Source organism: Chenopodium album, chromosome 6 (assembly GCF_948465745.1).
Source record: "Chenopodium album chromosome 6, dcCheAlbu1.1, whole genome shotgun sequence".
Lineage (NCBI taxonomy): Eukaryota > Viridiplantae > Streptophyta > Magnoliopsida > Caryophyllales > Amaranthaceae > Chenopodium > Chenopodium album.
The window spans coordinates 68,619,213-68,627,137 of record NC_137839.1 but is presented as its reverse complement, the minus strand read 5'-3'; the positions used below and the strand labels follow the sequence as shown (position 1 = coordinate 68,627,137).

At 34.9% G+C, this 7,925-nt stretch overlaps 1 pseudogene; it reads right to left on the bottom strand.

The window, feature by feature from the left end:
• Nucleotides 1-1,311: 1,311 nt before the first annotated feature.
• Nucleotides 1,312-2,967, bottom strand: LOC145635073 (receptor-like protein 51 pseudogene; annotated as a pseudogene).
• Between the last annotated feature and the right edge of the window lie 4,958 nt (nt 2,968-7,925).

The window sequence follows — 7,925 nt, the reverse complement described above, 5'->3', positions numbered from 1 at the left end:
ATAGCCTGGCCTTGCTGTCTGAGATGTAGGATCACATGAATCTCTCCTTGGTAAGTGATTAGTCATGTTGATAACTCTGTTTTTTAGTGGATATAATTCATTTGAGTTGTTTGATTAGTTGACAAGTTTAATACGGCAAATTGGTTATGGCTGCCACTGCCCCGTCACATGCAAGTTTTTTACGGAGTATATTATTGCTTAATTTACGTCCTTTTGATAATTACTCAATAGCAACACATATCGGTATAATTTTTTTATCATACACTCGCATATTGTTGCTTCAAATGAATATGATTAAGTTTGAATAAATTATGAGCGACTACGGGCCTGTTCTTAGCTTAATTTCAGCTCTAACCAGTTCAGTTCTTAATTTCCTTCTCTCATAAACAATTTATTTCAAATCTATTCAGCTCAGTTCAGCTCAATAAATCAGAACAGACTCTACATAATTTGTAATTATAATGATAAAAAGTTCCATATACCATCTTTGCATTCAAAGCTGTCAAAACTATGACTCGACTAAACCCGAGAAGAACAGACCACAGTTGACATAACCTAATCGACACACCGATTTAACAGCTCTATTTGCAACTTGCAAGTCTTCAGGAGAGAATAAAGGATTGTAGGCAGGCAAAGCAAAGAGCAGAACAGAAAGGGGCAGAAACCAGGAGGGAATAACATAAAAACAATAATTAACAAGTTCTAAGGTGAAAAAAGAATCGAATTAGGGATTTTTTAAAGAGCTTTTTAGCTTTTAGTGCATGAACCTCCTGCAAAAAGATCCTCTTATTAGATCTGCAATTTTTTTGGTCTTTAAGAATATTGCATCCTCCAATCAATTGTAACGTACATAATAGTTAACCTTATAGAAAATTAATATATCTAGTAATAAAGATTATGTATAAAAATGAAAAACAGTAGCATTGCTAAACATTAAACCCCACAAACATTAATATGAATCAGAGTAACACCGATCAACACATAATTTTATCATAAATCCCGTTGCGAGAGATAGCAAAACCCAAAATTTCAAGACATACTTATCAATTAAGAAAGAAAAAACCTTGCCAGAGTGCAAAGAAATATGAAAATGATTGAAGGAAAAAGAAACTTCTGAGCTTAACTATACTGTACTTTTTACTTGATTACTTGTAATCTACATTAACCAATAAAATTAAAAGTAATAATTACGGTCCCTGTGATATTGGATCAATCCAGCTAGGCAACAACCATAAATATATAAATATTTTTTTGCTTCATCCTATAACATGCATTAATAATTATGCAGCCATAATCTCAACATCCAGTATATAATCAAGATTGACTGCCAATATTTTGCTGGCATATCAATATTTCATTTCATAATAATACTCCGTAATATTTAAAAAAAATTACAACAAAATAACAAAAATAATCACACCAATATTGAAAAAAATAATGGAAAAATACCCTTCTGGCTTCTCCTACTCCAATTTTGCCAATTTTTTCTTTTGCTAATTGGCAATGTATAGAGCTAAAAAAAAAATGACCCCTTTTTTCTTTGTTCAATTTGACAATTTTTCAATAATCCAATCTAATCTAATAATAATAACAAACCTAAAAAAAAAATATATAATCTCTAAAATAATCATGCACACCTCCTTGATAATAGAATTAGGAAAATAATCAAGAAAACAATAGAAGAAAGAGCAATAGCAACACCAAGAACAACCTTATTAGGACCATGATGTCCACCACCTTTCTCACTTGTAGAATCCTCCGAAGTGCTATCATCATCATCACCTTCATCGTCGCTCGAAGGCGATTGCGCCGGAGGCGACAATGGGAACCCATTCTTATCACAAGGAGCAATGCCAAGTTTTAATTTCGATGACAATGTGGTACGATTGTAACACAAATTGGTATTTTCCCCAATCTTGAAAACCACTAATTTCTTGATAAATGACTCATTGAAGGGTAAAACCCCTTGGAAATTATTCTTTTCTAGATTCAAATGCTTCAAACCCTTCATTTTACCAAGGAAACTCGGGATACTCCCGTTGAACTGGTTAGACCCCAGATCAAGGGAAATTAAGGATGGGATTGATTTCAGGGATTCCGGAATCGGCCCAGATAAGGAATTGGATGAAACTGAGAGGTTTCGCAGCTCAATGAGGTCACCCATAGTAGAGGGTAACTCCCCAGTGAGCTGATTCGAGGATAAATTGAGATGTACCAAGTTCTCTAGTTCAGTAATTGAAGTAGGAATCTTACCCTTCAACAAATTACCGGATAAATCAATGTGCGAAACATTCGCATTCCATGATTTACCCGGCAAACCTCCGGTGAGATTGGCACGAGACATTACGACTTTGTACACCTTACTTAGATGAGCTACAACAATAACAGGACCGCTCGCCTTGATTGGAACATCAATGACAGTAAGATCTGTGACATTCTCCAGCTTACTAAGCCAGACTCCTGAGAGCTTCTTGAGACTGTTTATACAAGTGAACGATTTTAAATTCGAGGCGAGCTCGGAAGGGAAGGGGACAGGCGCAACAGGGCAGTTGATGAACTCGAGATCTTGCAGGGTAGAGAGTGATTTGAGGGCGGTAATTGACAGTGATATATCATCGGAACAATTGATTAAGTGGAGTGAGAGTAAATGGCGGAAAGGTTTCGCAGTGTCGCAACGGATGGCATTGTGTAGGGAAGGAGGATTAGAGCAAGGGTCTTTGGAAGTGGGGATGTTGAGGGATTGAAGGGCTCTAAGTTGTTTTGGGTCAAGAGTTGAGTGTGCGGTGGTTGTTGGGGCGGAGGTGGGTGGTTTTGAGGGGGAAATGGCCGGAGTTAGGGTGGTTATTGGGTGGATATTGTGGAGGAAAAGGGTGAAGAATAGGAGGAGAAATGGAGTTTTCTCCATTGAAGAATGAAGAAAATAAAATGGAAGGAAAAAAAATTTTGAGTTTTTTTTTTTTTTGGGAGTTTTGGGTTTGGATTGAATAAAAGTGGGGTTTTTTGGAGGAGGGAATTTATGTGATGTGGTGAGGATTGGAGATTTAGAGGGTGGAATACCAAAAATGCCCTTTGGGGGAGTTTGGAGGTGTTGTGTTGTGTTTTTTTTTTTTTTTTTTTTTTTTTTTTTTGTTTTTTTTTTTTTTGAGGGAAGTTTGGAGGTGTATTTAGAAGTACAAGTTTTGGTTTAAAAGTTTGGGTTAAGTAGACAGTAGACTATTCAAGTGTTTTCATTAATGGTTGTTGTTTGTCTTCAGGTTAGTTCTAAGTAGGTGGTTATATAAAGAAAAGATTGACCGTTGTTAACTTAATGTGAAACTAACATGGAAGATGGATCTTTGGAAGTTTGGTACTCAATCTACTCTTAAAATAATTGACACTCATTTTATGGTTGATTATTTAAAAAAAAAAAAAAAAAGTGTGAAAAACACTTAAGCTATTTTAAGATCATTACTCTTCAAAAAGCTATTATTCGGATCGTTACTTTTCAAAATAAATAAATAAATGAAAAAAATACATGTTGTCGTCTAGGCCATGTTATATTCACCTTTGAAAAAAGAAAAAAATTTAGATCAAGTAATAAGGATTAATAAGTTCAACTAAACTCAAATCAGTTGACCTTATTGTATGAAATTATTAAAATGAATTCATGGTGGTAAATGTATATTTAGGTTGTCCCTTTTAACCCTTAAGAATTTATCATTCTTAGACTTATCTTATTTAAATTTATTAGCCTACATTAAAGCTTATTAGGCCTAAACAATAAAAATAAGTTAGTCATAAATCATAATAGGACAATTGACTTCTTTTGTATGTTTTTGGAAAATTATTTTATTATTTGAAACACTAAATTTTGAGAAGAGAGACTATTAAACATTACTTAATTAGTTAAAATTACCTAGACTACATCCATGTAAATGATTTTGATGTATCCCATCATGAAAGGGGAATAAGTGAACTTATTGCACACGAGATATCATTTTCATATGCCAAGTTAGTAACTTCGACGCGGTTGTAAATGCTAAGATTGTAACATACTAACATGATTGTTATAATCTATACGCCTTAACACACATCTACATATTTCGTACACATGATATCATTATTAATGAAGGCTAATAGTAGATTGTTATACACTTAATTACACTTTCTCAAATTTAGATTAGAATATCTAATCAAGAAAACAAGTGTCCCTAGCCTATTTTAAAACCCTAGATTCTTTCTTTATATATTTATAACTGTTGATATATCAAATAAACTTGTCTTGAAGAGGGTCTATTTTATTTCTTTCCTTCAACACCTTGTGGAATAAATACAAGATTACTCAATTTATTACTCCGTAGTTTGTTTGGGTGTGCTATAGTCTTATCATATGCTAATAACATACCAAATATAAAACAGTAATTGTGTGGTTTAAATTTTAATACAAATTTTTGGTGAAGACAAATTAAAAAAAAATAAATAAAAAAAAAATACAAAGAGTCCACTATTCATAGTCAATGCTTTATGTACTTGGGGTGTTTGGACAACAACCCTTTGGGCTTTGAGTCTCTATCCGCTAGCTGTAGATTTGTTTATTACATTACCCAATTTGTGTTATGTCCTAATTCCCTAAGACAATTACCACCAACTTACCTACCCTTTTTTAAGAAAATGTTGAGCTTCTTCCTCTTTCTTTTTTTTTATTTTTTATTTTTTTATAGTGCAAATAATGTTCGACTTGAGATGCTGAAATTTTCAGTCATACTGTTACACTCATGTATTGTTTGTCAAGTAATACCTATATTTTTCCCTTAAAAAAAATAAAGAGAGTAATACGAGTGCAAGATGTTGAAGAACGTAAGTGTATGTAAGATGATTTTAAAAAAAGTGGATGTAAAAAGATATACGAAAGCAAGAAAAAATGGTGAATAAAATAAAACAATATGTAGAAAGATGTAATTATTGTAAGGTTAAAATGATAAATGTTAATTTGTGACTTGAAATTTAGTAGAATGGTGAACGATCAAATCTTGAGGTAATTTAATTGGAGGTGATTGTTTGTTTCAAGATATTTCCAACGATAGGTCATATGCTTAATTTCAATAAGAAACGAGAAAGTTATGAGTGTTTTATGAAGAACTGTTGAAGTTGATAATTTTTTGACGAGTGCTTATAACAATAATTTTAAAGAACTTCATCTATGAATCCTCTAGGAAAATTTTTGTAATATAATTTTAGATTAAAACACTCTTACTCAATTAGCTACAAGCCTATAAAAACATTGTAAATAGGGGTGTTCATAAAAACCCCTTATTGAAAGATTATTTTGAAAAAATCGAATAAATCAGACTAATAAGCAAATAGGTAGCCAAAACTGAAAATACTAACAAAAAATGTTCCATGACGTCCATCAAACAAAAAAAGATAGAGGTTAAAATTCGGTTACTTTTCGTAATGTAAACAAAACCATTCTTTGTCAATAAAACAAAACAAATCACTTAGAAAATCAATTATTATATACGTAGTATATATATTTTTTAACCGAAAATTTCACCAAATGCCCCTGAGTTATTTTTTTATTCACCAAATACCCATCAAAACTTTCAAATTTACCAAATACTCCCGAGTTTAAGAAAAATGTCATCAAATGCCCTTAATGACTAACGGCGGTTAACACCGTTAGTCATTAATGACTAATATGCCACGTGGCAACCTCTAATTGGTTGTTGCAATATTAATTAATTCATTATTAAAAAAACTTTAAAAATTAAAAAAAAAACTTTAAAAAAAAATTAAAAAAAAAAACCCCAACCACCCAAGACCCACCCCACCCCAACGGCCGACCACCACGCCACCACCCCCAGAACCCACCCCAACGGCCGACCACCAGCCACCAGCGCCACCACCCCTCCCCCTGCGCCGGTGGTCCATTTTCGCCGGCGAGGGCAACCCCACCCCTCCGACACCCCTACCCCAGCCCCTTCTCCTGCATTTCCCCTCCCCTTAAACACCCTCCCCCACCTCGAAAAACCCCCCCTCCCTTCACGGCCGGCGCCCAAACCCCCTCCCCGGCGAACCCCCCACTTTCGCCCCACCCCCTGCCATTCCCACCCCATTTCCCCCCTAAACCATCAACCAAAAAAACCGAAAACCCCCCAAATCGAAACCCTAGATTTCGATTTGGGGGGTTTTCGGTTTTTAGGGTGGTGGTTTAGGGGGGAAAGGGGGTGGGAATGGCAGGGGGGTGGGGCGAAAGTGGTTCGCCGGGGAGGGGGTTTTGGGCGCCGGCTGTGAAGGGAGGGGGGGTTTTTCGAGGTGGGGGAGGGGTTTAAGGGGAAACGCAGGGAGAAGGGGCTGGGGTAGGGTAGGGGGTGTCTGGGGGGGCTGCCCTCGCCGGCGAAAATGGACCACCGGCACAGGGGGAGGGGTGGGTTTTGGGGATGGTGGCTGATGGTCGGCCGTTGGGGGTGGTCGGTTTTTTTTTTTTTTTTTTAATTTTTTAATTTTTTTAATTTTAAAAGTTTTTTTTAATATTTAATTAACTAAAATTACAACAACCAATTAGAGGCTGCCATGTGGCATATTAGTCATTAATGACTAACGGTAACGGTGTTAACCGCCGTTAGTCATTAAGGGCATTTGGTGACATTTTTCTTAAACTCGGGAGTATTTGGTGAATTTAAAAGTTTTGATGGATATTTGGTGAATAAAAAAATAACTCAGGGGCATTTGGTGAAATTTCCGATTTTTTAACTCTATAAAGGTAAACAAGACAATTCTTTAACTAGTGTTGGACTTCAAGAGGCAACAAATCTGCTAACATTGAAAATTAAGTCTTTTTGGTTTTGGGCTAACCCAAGATACAAAAGAAGTACTTCGTAGATTGTACTTCGCAGTCCATTAGCCCAGTTTAATTAAGCAAAGTCTACGAATTTGGAAATTCCCTATCACAATTTCGCAAACGTGTAGGGTTGATGTATAAATATTGTTTTGCTTAGGGCATGTTCACATTTATTGAACTGAATTGATTGAAGTTGAACTGAATTGAACTGATTGGAGCTGAGCTGAACTGAAGTGAATAGAGCTTAAATTAAAATTTTATGAGAGAAGGAAATTAGGAGCTGAACTGAACTGATTAGAGCTGAAATAAACTGAAATTAAGCTGAAGTGAACATGCCCTTAATATTCAATGCCAATATTTTAAATTATTTATTTTTATATTTATTTACTCTATGTTTTTTTTTTGAGACAAAGCTGCGAATTATCAATAGAGGAGATCAATTTCCGCCAAAGTTGTCAAACTTTGGGGGAAAGGACCAAGAGAAACACGTTCAATACATCCCCTAGTATCCCATCGTGCAACACTATGGGCTAAGGTATTACCCGCACGCTTAATATGAGAGAAACAAAAAGAACTAAAACAAGACGACAAACTAGAAATATCATCATACAATAGGAAAATAGGAGATAAACCCTTAGCTTTCGACTTCACGGCATTCACCACGCTTGCAGCATCAGATTCAAGGTGCACATTGTTGAATCCTAACCTCCTTGCCACTTGCAATCCGTATCTGCAGGCTGCGTGCGTGAGGTGCACGGTTAATAAGTTTATACTAAATTAGATTAGTTCCGTGAGGTGCACGATTTTAACAAAAAAAAAAATTGCAGTATAGAACTACAAATACAAATAATCTTTTTAAATTTGTCATAAATTCATTGTTAGAAGGTAAAAATCCTAACAAATATTTTTATACTTGTATGTCATAAGTATGTATAAATAAATAACTTGTTAAATGATCAAACATGTATCTAAAAGACTAAAATAAATTGATAGATAAAATCATACGCCTATGTTGTTAATGATATACTTATAATACATTCAATAATGCTTTCTATATAATTGACCTCTAGTAGCCAACTTTAAATTAATTAACACAACATCTAAA